General features: G+C 40.4%; 1 protein-coding gene across 1 annotated transcript in view; it reads left to right on the top strand.

The window, feature by feature from the left end:
* Positions 1–14387, top strand: part of CAPN6 (calpain 6) — a 45367-nt gene that overhangs the window by 9355 nt on the left and 21625 nt on the right. The window lies entirely within an intron of this gene.

Genomic DNA, 14387 nt, shown 5'->3' with positions numbered 1-14387 from the left:
CAGCAGGCACTCTAATTAGAGATTGTTGTCAGAGGTTTTGATTGGAAAATGCATCATGACTTTGCTGCTTTGGCCTGTTATTATTTTAAAGTAACACCAAAATGTCAGATTAATAATTAATAGGCTTGTTTCTGGAAGTTTGCTGTGCATTGAACTCTGCAGGAATTCTGTTAACAGCAAATATTTTGTATTTGATTGCATTTTGCTAGAGAGAAGATTTTTTTAAAGCTGAATCAATACAATTTCACAATTATACATTGGTGAAAAATGTAAACCTCCAGCAACCTGAAATCTTGGTTCACTTGCAATAGCATTTCCATCTGTGATGTAAAGGTGCAGCCTATATGAAGGGCTGTGGGTGCCAAAGTCACTACACACTAAGAATTTTTGTGTCTGGTCCCAGTGACTGTTAGTAACTGCAAGTGCTTCACACTCATGGATCCCCACCAAGAGCAGGCAAGCATCGGTGTACAGATGTGGACATCTGACAGCAGCTTGGGAAGCAGAATGGTGCAGTGGGACAAAGGATGAACCAGTGCTTTGGATTTGCACTGACACACCAGGGCAAATCTGTGACATTTTGAAGGCAGGCAGAGCCAGAAGCTGTGTTATAATATTTGAGTGGTATAAGGGGTATTTAAATATCTTTTTTTCTCATTGGGGTGAGTCAGTGTTTGTATGAGCTAAGAGTAGTGATGGGAAAATACTAATATTCCAGATGGACAGTACAGCCATCTGCTTGTCTAGAAGATGGATCCAAGTTTTATGGAGAAGTTAATGGATAGAGCAATCATCAGAAGCAAAAAGCTGTTGCAGATGTGTTGTTAAATGCTTTCTTTCCCAATTGTTTTGTTCTGGTATTGAGGAGGCGAGCAGAGCTCTGTGTGGTGCCCTGAGGACTCCTCTCACACAGCCAAACAAACAAGGAGGGATCTCTTAACTCCCTTAATCCATCCAGCAGTTATTGCTGGCAGCGGTCAGGATTCAAGTCTTGGAGGGGTATGTGCAGCTGTGTGACCCTTGTCCATGTCCCATTTTCCTACACCAGAAGCTGCAGTTCAAATCAAGGCTGAAGTGTACAGGGAAGTTGAGAGTGCTGCAGCCCAGCCATGCTCTAAATAAGGAGCCTGAAAACTTCATGGAACGTCATTTGGATGGGCCCTATTTCTGTGTTTGGGAAGGTTCATCAGAAATAGGAACAGAAATCAGAGAATCAGAATTATTTAGGTAGGACAAGACCTTTGAGGTCAGGTCCAACCACTGATCTAACACTATCAAGTTCACTGCTAAACCATGCACCTCAGAAGCATGTTTGCATCTTCTAAATAACTCCAAGAAATGATGGTTCAACCACTTCCCTGGGCAGTCTGTTCCAGGGCCTGATAACCCTTTCAGTGAAGAAATTTTTCTTAATGTCCAAAGAACTCTTTTTTTCTAGGTTTTTGTGTTTCTTCTCACCTTTCTGTGGCAGCCTGGTGATGCCCAGCTCTGGCAGTATGCTTAGCCCTGAAGAGGCCTTGCTTGTGCTTCTGGGTATTAATCAATTTGAAGAATGAAAATGTGGGAGAACTTGGTGCTCCAGAACTTGGGAGGGGAGGGGCTCACTTTTTTGGAGATGTGTTTAAGAAGTGCTCTTGGAATTGAAACAGATACTGATGTATTTTCCTAAGGATGTTGTTTTAGAAAGCATTTTTTTTCTAAATAATACCCTGTATCCTTGGAGTGTTCTCTGAGGTCTGGTTTATCACCTTGCCTTTTCCTAGCAGGCTGAGTACAGGAGGCATCATGAAGACATTGTTTGGCATGTTTCCATCTTGGTTTGTGACTGAACAAACCTTCCTCCCAGAATATTTTGTCTTCAATGTTTTCATCTGGGCAAGTTGTGACATGTTTCTTCTGGAATTGCCAAAATGTTCCCAGAATGGAGCTGTTGCTCACACTTATTTTTGTCTGGAAAATCTTGTTAAGATGGAGCTTCCCAGAAGAAGAGATGAGCAAGGAACTATAAAGCCTTCAACAATCAGCAAATACCCTGTGTCTAACCTCTCTGTTACAGTCTGAGTGGACTCTGTATGACGTGAACTTGATGGCTCAATCCTGGTATCACTTCAGACAATTCTTTGTTCTTAGTTGTGCCATTCTGTTAGCTATGTCATGACAGGAAGCAAAAACCATGGTTGCACCTTGCTAGCATCCTGCCCTCCTTCCTCCAGAAAGCTTGCCAAAGAGTTGGGAGTTCAATGGATGTCTTACTACGCAGCTACATCCTTCATCTCCCATGTCTCACAGGTACTAGGGCAGTGTGAGGTGTGGGTTCCCCTTTTTTGTGGTGATACCCTTAGATACAGCCACCCTTCAGTGAGTCTTGCATTTCTTTAAATACAATTGAGACCCAGCATTTTTAAAGTGGCACCTTTCTCAGCAGTGTTATTCACTCGAGTCTTCCAGGGATATAATTATGAGCAAACATTTGTAAATGACATGCACGCTTGCCAAGCAGACAGCTCTCCAGATGCCAGTATTTTGTTATCTTCTCTCTTGGCAATTTTTCCAGTTTACATTTCCCTCCTTCAGACTGGATGGAGGCTTCCTTGTGTTGCTGTGGTTGTTTTCCTCTAAAGAAAAAATACCAAGTGACCTTAACGTCACTTCTAGAACATACACACCACAATTCCAAGGGTCTGAATGTTTCTTTAAAGTTTAAAATGTCAGGTTTTATTTGGTAGGTTCAGTCATCATTAGATAGAATATGGTTTCCCAGAGTCAGCTTCTGTTTGTCCTGAGGCGATGTGGTGATGGTAGAAATGACACAGTAAGAATTGTTTTGAGCCTGTAGAACAAAAAGCCAAGCATCATGTTCACAGTGAGCATAAGTCTTCTTACAGTAATTGTTAGTTCATTGATTTAGTCATCCCAAAGAATTAAATGTCTGGCTTCTCTAAAGGAAAAATTATAGCCCAAACATGCCAGTTACAAAGGAAATTAAGACACTGTTCTGTCAACATTCTTCCACGAGAGAGCAAAGCATCTACAGCCAAAAAGTGCTTTGTATGCTTCTCTTATTTCTGTATGAAAAAGCATATTTGGGATGAGTAAAGTCCTGAAATTCATGGTTTTGTAAAGCTTATCTTAAATTTGTGAAGTAATTTGTTTGAGTTTGCTGCTGCCCTCTGATTTTCCTTCAAGTTTAATTCTATTTAAATGTTAAAGATGCATGTTTACCTGACTGAAAAGAAGCTTCAAAGCTGAAATAGTTTCTAACTTAACTTTATTTCTAAATAATAATAAAGTCTAAAACATTTTGAATTTGCATCTTTTCAGGTTTGCAGGAAATAAAATGCTCTGTCTCAGGAAAATACAGTCTTTGTTAAGAGTAAACATTATCATCAGAGTTTTATGTACTGGAAACCTTGGCCAGTGTTGCAAGTGTCAGAAGCCATCTTGACCTATTGATGTGCATCAGGAAAGGGAATCTCTGTCCTTGGAGATACTCAAAAAACATCTGGGCATTGTCCTGCACAGCCTGCTCTAGATGACCCTGCCCAAGTAGGGAGGTTGGACAAGGTGACTTCCAGAGGTCCCAGAAAACCCAAAATCCTCTCTAGTGAACATAATGACTGCACCTTAAATTAACTGTATGGCAAGAAGCAACGTTTGCAGTCCTCAACATTATTAGAAACAGGCCCTTTTCCTTGTCTTTTGAGAGTTAAGATATGTTGATATCTTTCCATAGGTTTTCCACTAACTTTACTTTGACTGTTAGATCTTGATTGAATAAAATAATGTGATTGATAGCATGAAGGTGGGGTTAGGTGGTGACTCAATGTTTTCTCTTGGAAGTGGTCTGTGTGTAGAGCTTGAGCAGAGAGATTGCTGGAGACACAAATGATCCAGAATGATTTCAGTGTCCCTGGTGGGGTTTGGAGTGCCAGCTGGCAGGAATGAAACCTGGCAGGAGATGAGCAGTGCTGGAGCTTGGAGGGGTTCTGCAGCACTCGAGGTGGAGCACTGTGTTCTAACACTAGCTGGAATTTGATGTCTAGTCAAGTTCATGTTTGAGTTATCAACATGTCTCGAACTTCTCTTCTTTGGAGACAAGCAGACCATTTATCACAACTGAAGACTTTGGAAGGTTTCTGTCTTCTCAGATGATGGGAGGCAAGAAGTTCTCTCAACAACTCCTAAATGTTCACTGAGGATCTACATCTTTAAAGGATATTTTGTGGTGCTTTGAACACACTGTAAGAGGAACTGCAGGCCTGGATTCCTTTTTTATCTAGAATGTAACTTCAAATCTGTAATTGCAAATTGTACTCTCTAGAAAACTGTTGTTTAGAGGATGTTCTGTGATCTGCAATGCTGATCAGTGTCAATGGAGAACACTAAGGCTCTTGTTTGTTTTGGTGTTTGGTTTTTTTTTGAGGAAGCACAGTTATAGTTAACGTTGTTTCCTAGTGTGTGTCTGTCTGTTCCCATCTTGCCCCAGCACTGCATTACTGTTGACCAGTATCAGCCCAGCCTAGTAAATAAGTAGATGTCTTGGTGAAGCTGCACATGCCATGAAAACAGTTGAGTGGGAGCAGGATACTCTGGGAAAATGCTTAGCCTTTATTAGATACCAAAGTTCACAGGAGAAGCAGATACTGGAAAGTAAGTTTCCTAAATGGATCTGTGAGACATGATAGTAGTTTTCTTACTGATTCCTCTTGAAATGTAATGAGTTGGTAACAGAATGTGGGGAAGAAAAGCAAATGTGAGAACATAATGAAAGAGTCAGAACTAGAAAGGAGGTTGTCTGGTTAACCTTGAATTAAAGTGAATTCATGGATATTGAGGTAATAGTAGCCATCATTTGGAATCACCAGGTGCTGAATGGTGTGTTAGTCACACAATTACTCTTAACAAGTTTATTCTTTAGCTCCTATTATGGTTCCTTGAATTTCAAAAACTTCCTGAAGTTTCCTGAAGGAAAGGGGTTTATAAAAAAATTATTTGTTTCAGTCCTCTAACAGTGAACTGTCCTAGGAAAAATAAAAGCTAACCCTACATGGAGGGAAATACATGTGCTTAACTGCCATTAGGTGTGACAACTGTGACTTTGTTTAAGCATCTGACTTTGGAAATCCTTTTTGTGAGTTTTTCATTTTTGTCACTCAAAACTGAAGAAATTTATCTTGTGTTGATAACTTTATTGCTAAATGAATACATTTCCAAGATAAGGCTGTAAAAGATAACTTAGAAACAGAGGCTGGTGTTCATTTTCAAGGTGTGTAAATAAAATTCTTTCTAGTAGTTTCTGTGAAGTAGGAGAGATGATCTTTTGATTTGTCTGAGTCATAAAAGTGCTTTTAGTGTTCAAAGTAAAACAAATGCTGTGGTATCATTTTTGCTGCAGCCTTTTTTATAGCTCAGAATATGAACTCTTAGGCAAGTAGTGACATTTCTTAAAATGAGCAGGTGATTGATTATTCAGACTGTCAAATAGGCATTGCATATTGTGGGTTCTTTCTCCCCACTAATCTCTTTGCTTTGTTCCTTAGAAGCATTTTCTGTGTTTACTCCCTTTGGCTGTAATCAGCAACTCCAGTGACCTTTCTGACCACTCTGATGGGTGGTGGTGTTTATCTTCATAACCCTTTGCTGCCCTGACATTTGCTAGCACCTGGACAGCACTAGATGCTGGTGCCAGTCTCCTGGCTGCAGCTCACACCCAGTCTGGGCAATGAAGGGAAGAAGTGAGCTATACCAGCTCGTAGATGAGTGATCTGATAAAGTTCTGGTGGTGTGAAAGTGATGCTCTGCAAGGTATTGGACATGTATATCCGTGTTACTAAAAGGCAAATACCCTGACCTTAGGCTGATTTTTGCCAGAAAGGATGTCCAGACTCAGAGTCTGATCTATGTCCTGCTCTAACTGAGAGGCACCATTAATTATGACGTATATAGGCTCAGAAAAGTGGAGTTGTGCTTGCTAGACAAAATTTCTATTAAAAAAGTAATTAATCCAAAATGTTATATCTTTCAATTCATCTAGTAGTTTAAGAAGCTTCTGGTTTAGGATTTTGTGTACAAGTTTACAGTTCCTCTTTTTATGTTACGAAGCAAACATCTGTTCCAGAATGGTGTGGCATGTATCACAATCCCAAAAGTGTATCTGTAAGGTTACATTGGCTACACCATGCACTGTTTTCCCAGGCATTACATTTGTTTGTGCATTAAGCAACTAAGTGGAGGAGAACACCTCAAGGTGCTGTCTGAAAAAAGATGATGAGACTGGGAAAAAATATAAAGTATTTTTATCTTCAAGAAAGTGTCTGAGATAAATGTCACTATTAGTAAACAGGGGAATCTAACCAAACCCTGCTAGAAAAGGGATGGGGAAAGGCAGAACTTGCTTAAAGAGGTTTCTGCTTTTTAATGTTGTGGTTTAGATTTATGCTTTTTAACCTTTTTAAAGTCTGTAATACTATTGGACAAGGAAGAAACGCCTCCTTTCAAGTAAAATATTTTCACTCCAGGCAATGTTTCTTAGATGACCTGTTTTTGACACACAGTGCTAGATGTAATAATAATTAAAAAAACCCCAAACATCCACAATGCAACAACAACAAGATAAGAGTGACTTTGCAGAAATCTACCTAATACTTCTATTGTAAACAGCATATTCCCTTCCTCATAAAGGGCAAGGATGAAGAATTCAGTCTACATCACTTACCAGCCCCTTGAGACACAGCATAAGGTCAGACTGGACAAACCTAAAAAGGTCATGGCCACTGAGCCAAAATGATGCTTGTGATCAGGCAAAGCAAATAGCTGCCTCCCCAGCCAGCGATGAGCAGGCAGGCGAGCAGACCTGGGAGTTGTTTGTTCCGCTCTGGTCCAGTGCCACATAGTTCAGTGTTGTGAAAAATTGTGTGATATTTTTCAACCCCTTTTTCTTGTTTTTGTTTCCCATCTTAGGCAACCAGTTCAAGAACTTGATTGAAAAATATGTTTTAAGGGAGCAGTAAGAAAACAGTTAAACGGTGGGTGGCCTTTCAGTCTGATGAACTGTGAGTGGACTTGCAGCCCATGTCTGACCTCTGCTACGTTAGTGAATGCCTGGAAGTGATGTTGGGGAGCTGCTCTAAATTATCTTGTCTTTGAACTTGTCTCCCTCTCTGTTATTTGCAGTTAATTCAGCAATATTTCCACTGCTTTGGTAGATTACTCTTTGCAGAAATAGATTCACAGAATGGTCATCTAGTCCAACCCCCTCACAGCAGTAGGTGTCAGGCCTCAAGTAATATATCCCCTATATATACCTTTTTCATGGAGTATCACTGTCTCAAAATCACAGTAAATTCTTGAAAAAGCATTTCACACACAACTTTGGGTTAATGACACAGAAATTGTCTTCTGATAGGAATCAATTGCTTCCCTTCCCTCTCTCCCTTTCCCCCCCCACCATTGAAATATACAACATTTTAGCCACTTGAAATTGTGTTCTGGGCACTGGGGAGTTTAGATACCTGGCTAAGAGAAGGTGACTGTTTCCTGAGGTGAATCTGGTCCTAAGAATAGCATCTCTGATTCCTGATCATGGAAAAAATATAACACAAACTGTAGAACCGAGTGTAGAGAAAGGGTTAGGTCCTAGGGGAAGAACACAGGAGAGAAAGGCTGTTGTCTGCAAAGTCCATGTCTGCAAGTTCAGTGAGAAAAAAATACTATCTTTAAGTAAAGCATTTTTTTTTCTAAAAATAAAGTATTATAAATGTGCTGCAGTTCTGTTGATATGAAACAGCACAAACTAAGATAGTGCTGCAAGAGAAGGCATGATATACCTCTAAAGAGGCTCCTGGGAGAACAATAAGTCTTTCATCATCGACTTCAGCTTTTTCTGGGATGAAATGGCAGAGGACTCTTAAGAGCTGCAGTGAACACTTCGTTACTGAGGTTCAGGAAAAGGTCAGCCCTAGAGCACATCATCTGTACCCTTTGCAGGAACTGTCAGTATTCTGGATGGGAGCAGCTCTAGCTCACCAAGGATCAGATGAAATCTAGAGGCAGCCAAGATACACACCATGTTGCCCAATGTTTGGGGTATTTTCCTTCCAAAACATTGATTCAGATCCTCCCCAATACACACATCCCATAGGCAGGGTAAGGCTGAACCCCATGGTCTTCAATGAGTATTTGTCACCACTAGCACCAAACTGGAAATGGAAAAAAAAAAAAGGCTATAAAAATGTCTATGATGCATTTGGTTTTGTGACAGGATTTATTGGAGAGGCAGGAGAGAAAGAAGCATTTCTCAATCCCTAAATAACTGAGTTTCCTTTTACACAAGGCTGGAGCAAACTGGCACGCTCTTCTCCTTGCATGTGTATGGTTTATTTTTGCATATGGGTTTATTTTAAAGCAGTATTGGGCATTGTCTTGCTCACAGGAACTGATGTTGCTGGACAACGGGCATGAAGTTTACAGAGGAATCCTGATCTCAGAGTCTACAGGCAGAAACCTGAGGGCTAAATCTTTCTTTTGTTGATTACATGGCATAACAGCACTGCTGATAAAGACCCTTCATGATCTCAGCAAGGGCTGTTTTAGTCAGAGTCATATTTGACCCTGTTTTTCTTTTGATGGAGATTTCTCTGAGAACTGTTCTCAGGGGGGTTAGAGCTATACCACAGGGCATGATTGTAACTTAAAACTCATTTTTTCACTCCATAGGCAGAGTTTTTGCAGGCATAACAAGGTTGCAAAAGGCATTTTACATGCCTTGAAGTATCTAGCACAACTGGACTTGGTTATTTTTCTTTTTGGAGCTTAATGCAATCACCTTGGCAAACAGCCTGATCTGGATAGTGTTTCTACAAATATGCCAGCACAGCTGGGATTTATTGTAGGATAGGCAATCTCTATTACCTCTTCAGCTACACAACCTCAAAATAAATGCTGTCTTTGCTGTCTTCCTTTAGACAAGCTTGGTTTGTAGTTAGCTGAATGCCTGCATCTGTATTCAGCAAGAATTGCTTTTCCCCTTGCTTCCCCACACTGACCTCCATCTTTGCAGGAACTGACTCAGTATGATTTCAGAATGGGAGAAGAGAAAAAAAAAATGAAAGAATACTGAGCTTTGACATAGTTCACACTGTTTCAGAATGTTAAAGGAATGGTGTACTGGGCTTAAGATCAGTGTGGTAGACTCAAGCCTGTTTCCATAGGTTTTGAATGCAAGCAAAGGTACATTATTGCTTATGTTATGGCAGAGGTGGTTCTTTAAAAAGTGTTGCAGAAAGTAAGCTCTAAATGCTGCTAAATTGTTTAAAAATCTTAGTTGCAAGCATCATTATTGCTTTTCTTCATTCGTCCCTGATATTGGAAACACTTGTGCTGAGTGAGGTATCTTCAGAGCTAAGGGGAACTTTTTCCTCTACCTAATTGACTCTAAGATTCAAAGTAGTCACAGCAACTTAGTATATGTAGTTAATCAGTTATCTCTTCTACTTTTCTGTGGGGCTTCTGGTCTCAAATAAAATCCATCCTTTTTGTTTGTTTGCTTTTAGGGAATTGTTACAGGGCAATGTACAAACCATTTCCTAGCCCCAGTGAAATGGATGTCTGTTGTCTCCCATGGTTTGTGTTGTTTTGAAATTTCCTAAAGAAGATATGTTGTGAAGCTATGTTGCCATCTGTCATAATTGTCCTACTGTCCAAACATTTTTTGTATCTCAGCTGAATTCCTAGCTGCAATTGATCAGATCTAGGCAGATGACTGTTAGTCTGATGCTATAGATTGTATTACAGAAGAGTGTTACATACACTAAGATGTACCAGCTTGATTTCCTTCCACTATATGGTGGGACAGTTCTTGTGACTAAGAGAGGAGCAGTAGATCTGCTATATATACTTTTGCAATATCTGATACATCTCTCCAAAGTATGAAAATCTGGATTTGCTCAAGCTTCTATAATGAGGGTGCAGAGCTGATGAAATACGACTCAGAGAACACTCATCTGGCATTGTATTAATGGATTCCTATAGAAATCTCCCTTAGTCTGGTCCTCTTCAGTATTTTCATTTTTACTTGGAGAAGAGGCTAGAAAGGCACATATGAGAATGTTGAGGAACACACTGGAATAACATTGCAGGGCAGTTGACAGAGTTGAAAATTCAGACTTGGGAAAATGGTGTGGAACAAATAGGATGGAATTCAGCATCACTTCATCAAGGCAATCAAGGACAGTGCTTTGCTATTAAGTGACTATGGCTCATTTAGGAAGAATGACGAGGCAGCAAATCCGTAGAATAAGATCAGAGGGTGGATCACAATCTGAACACAAGTTAAATATGTGAAGGTCAAGTCAAAAAGACAGGAATGGCACCTCAGATTCAGTAAGCAAGAACACTGAGCTCTGCATAGCACTGTTGAAGTCTCAGTTGGAGCATAGTACCTGGATTTGGGCACCACACTTCACCAAGTGATACAAAATACTAAGAACCAGTTGACAGAATTTACTAACCTGTGGAGGAAGCATGTGGACTTTAATGCTGGTTAGGGAAGCTTCAGTCATAAGTAGGTTAGGAATAGCCATTTTGGACACTAGTTAAGTTTCAGAATTTACTAACCTGTCAAGGTTAAATAACTATCTCACACTTATTTCCTGTGATCCCAGACTAAGTTCCTTATCTCACAATCTGCTCATTAATCAGTTCATTTACTTATTGTGTTACAAAGAGATGAAGCAATTAAAACCAGAAAAGGCATTTGTGAGCCACTTTATTTCTCACACCATCAGTGGCTGAGTTGCACTAAATGTCAGATATTTTGAGCCTAGATAGTGCAGCAAGGATAGGAAGTGACACAAATAGCTTTCTGTCATGCAAATGAAAATCTGTTATGAAAATAAGAGCTTCATGGTTTTCCGCAGAACCATGTAACCTCTTACCTCACTTTCAGACTCTGCTCAGCCTAATTACAGTCCTGCAGATGGTGTTTGTTTTATTATGCACATGTGTAAGGGTAGAGCTCTGTCTTGGGTGATGGAATGCTCCCTGTGGGCATAAATAATAGTACAACTGCTTTTATTAGTGTGTTGTATCAGAAATAGTGTGACTATTGTATGTTAACAACAGCCAGTAAGGTCCTTTAAGCTTTCTTGCAAATGTAAGGATCTTTCCCCTTTTTACAGCACAGATGATGCAGGCTGACCCTACAAAAAGGGAATTGGGTTAAACCACTTTGTTGGCAAAGGAGGTACTTCTGGAGGAACTCAGAACCTAAGTGCTTAGGTTCTTAGATTGTAAGGGAGAAGGCATCAGATCTCCTACATAGCTTGGCCATATCTGAGATCAATTTGTCTTCCTTGTAATTTCTCTGATGGTGGTTGGCTTGGTTCTTGACTATCCTAATTTATCACTGTGTTATTGGAAAAGCGATTGAATTTTTTAGTTTTAATATTTTTAACCTGTTTGGGGCAACAAAAATCCTAAATATCCTCACAAGGACTGCAGAATCATGTACTTAAATGGCACATTTCTAACAGTGTTGGTAGAACTGTGGTTTAACTAGCTAATTCCATCTCAAAATGATTCCTTAGAATTTGCTATGCTGTGTAAGTGCTGAAAAGCAGAAAGCTGAGAGGAGAGCATACAGCTGAAATTAGCTATAGCTTGCTCCTGAGTATTACTGTGCATCTCATCTGAGCCACCCAGTGACAGTCATCATAGAAACTGTTATAATGGCTGTAATTAACAACAAGAGAAAGAGAACCAATGCCATTTGCTTGTATTATTCTTTTGTCTCAGAAGTCCAGGGCTCCTAGCCAGTTTAATATAAAGGGTTTATCAAGCAGGATCCTGAAGAATTTCATGACTATGGTACAAACAGGGAGGTGCTTCCATGTTCTGCTGTTCCACGTTTGCTTTGGAACCCAGGGGTCAGCAAATGCTAATCTCATCCATGTGTCTGGCTGTTGACACATGCTGCTCTCTGTTTTTACTCTGAGAGTGTGAGATGCAAGACGCACTTCAATTAAAAAAAGATAGGTTAATGTGGTTATTTTTTATCAAAGCAAACCAAATAAGAGATGATACTTGTAATACATAGTAGTGCTTAATAATTCCAAACCAAATAACAGTTTTGGCTTCCTCTAGTAATAGAAAAGGTTGGACAGTTTCAACCTTGAAGGTTTAACTTATCCCTTGTTGATTACACTAACAAAATAACATTTTGAAAGGAAAAACAAACTAGTAATTATTACTTCCAGAGATGCATGGAAACATGATATGAAACTTGAGTCCATCCAAGCTGCATTTGGAATGTGTACTACCACTATTAAGGCCAAGTAGTCACTGAATGTTAACCCCTGCAACAAGCAGCTAGTTTGATTGACATCAGCTGAAGTGCCAGCCTGAAGTTCCTGCTGGCATTCTGAACCAGAGCATCTATAAATGACCATATCCATGATGATATGTCTTGTCTGTGTTCAGTTTTCCTCGTAGGCACCATTTTGTTGTTCATAATTTTATTACAGTCTGTTAAGAGGCTTTGAAATGTCTTTAAATGAAGACACGTGTAAGAAATAGTGACAGAAGAGCAGTTTCGTACAGTGATCGGATACTTGTTTCCCAAGAGGCACTTAAAGCTTCTACCAATTGTTATTAAATGAGAAAAGCCTCATGCCAAAAATATCATTTTCTTAAAGAAAACAGCAGCAGCTCCACACATTCCATGCTGTGAACTGACTCCAGATTATTGTCTGCTAAACCAGCCCAGGAAAACAGAGTTTCAGCTCAGCACTGAGGTGGTTCTTCTCTCTAGAAGTATGTTCACCTGGCACTGATTCATTACAGTCCCATCAAAGGGAAGACTGAGAGATTTTGTGGTGTGTAGCCAGGCTTGGATTGCAGTCTTGGTATTTTGGGATCGTTATCTATCATTATCAAAAGGCAGTGAGAATCTAAGAGGTAAGGAACACATCTCCTTATGCTTCTGCTGCTAACAAATTGGAAAGACTGCAGTAAATCTGGAATCTCTGGCCATTCTGAGGTGAGAGGGGGTTATTTATTCTGCATTTCAAATATCTGGATATAAGATAATTTCTACAGTGTTGAAAATCAGGATTATTCTTATACTGTGAAAGAGCATAATTTCTTACCACTGTCTGCTCTTCTGTCCTCTCAGCCAGTCACAAAAGGCAATGAGTTATATGAAAGTGTCCTGAGCAGTCACTGGGTCAAAGCCAATAGGTTCCATGTCAGTCAGATTACCTGTTTTCTGAAGTGTTGCTTGGAAGGTTTTCTCTGGGACTGTGAGGCTGCATGTCTATCCATTCAGCACAACACTCTATCGTGGATTTCTTGGTAACAAACACAATAGTGCTGCAAAATGTACCCCTGTGGCTTTCCCATGTTCAGTGATACTTAGAGGTGCTTGTTTTGGTGCCCTGATCTGAAGGCTATAAAGACATAGCATGGAGCAAGCTAGTGAAGAAGAACAGGCAGATATCACAGGAAGACGCTGCTTTATGGTTTGAGTTTTGGGGGGTTTGGGGGGTGGGTGGGTTGGTTGGTTTGTTTTCAGAGCATTTCCCTGTAATATTTCCCCCTCCTTTCACTTGCTTTCAGTTCATTAACTGCTCCAGTGCCACATCAGTCTTCTAAATGTTGAATTCATTCCGCTCCTCCAAGATCACTTTCTGCTGAAAGCAGAACTAGGAACTCTGGCAAAAAAATTGTAAATCCTGGTGTTTAGATACAGTGACACAATCCACTTGTAAGAATGTAAATAATCCTCTATACCCTGACTATCCTGGTTTGAGGCCAGACAGGTCCTCTGTTGCCCCAAGAGGGAGAAAAGAATGACACTCACACAAACAGATTGAAGAGTGAGGGAAAGTTTAAATGGAAAAGCAATTGGTGAAACAAGAAAAACTTACAAGCATAGTGGCAAAGATAACCTAAAGCGTACAGAGTCCCTTGCACAACACCCTAAGGCCTCCCAACTCTTCCCTTTTTCCCACCTTAGGGTATACCCAAACCCCCAGGGCTCTTTCTTCCCCCCACCCCCACTAGGCTAGTCTCAGGCTGGCCAGGTCTGAGACTGCCCCCCCTGCCTTCTCCTCCTGGCCTGAGATACTCCCCCACCGTTACCCGATAAGAGGGAGCATCTCCCATGGGAGCAGAGAGGAAAGAAGGAGGAAGAGAATGACTTTGCAGATGGGTTTATAGGGCGCAGGATTTATGGGTAGAAATACACCATGTCCTGTGTCCTCCTTATCGGGTCAGATACTTGGGACACAGGAGGCGAAACTTATGTGGCAGTAACAGGAGGCACCCAGCCTGAACTGCCACACTGACTTTCAAATGTGCTTAGTGCCAGAGGGCTTCTGATGAAACTC

This window comes from Indicator indicator, chromosome 17 (genome assembly GCF_027791375.1).
Source record: "Indicator indicator isolate 239-I01 chromosome 17, UM_Iind_1.1, whole genome shotgun sequence".
Lineage (NCBI taxonomy): Eukaryota > Metazoa > Chordata > Aves > Piciformes > Indicatoridae > Indicator > Indicator indicator.
This window is presented reverse-complemented; position numbering and strand designations above follow the sequence as displayed.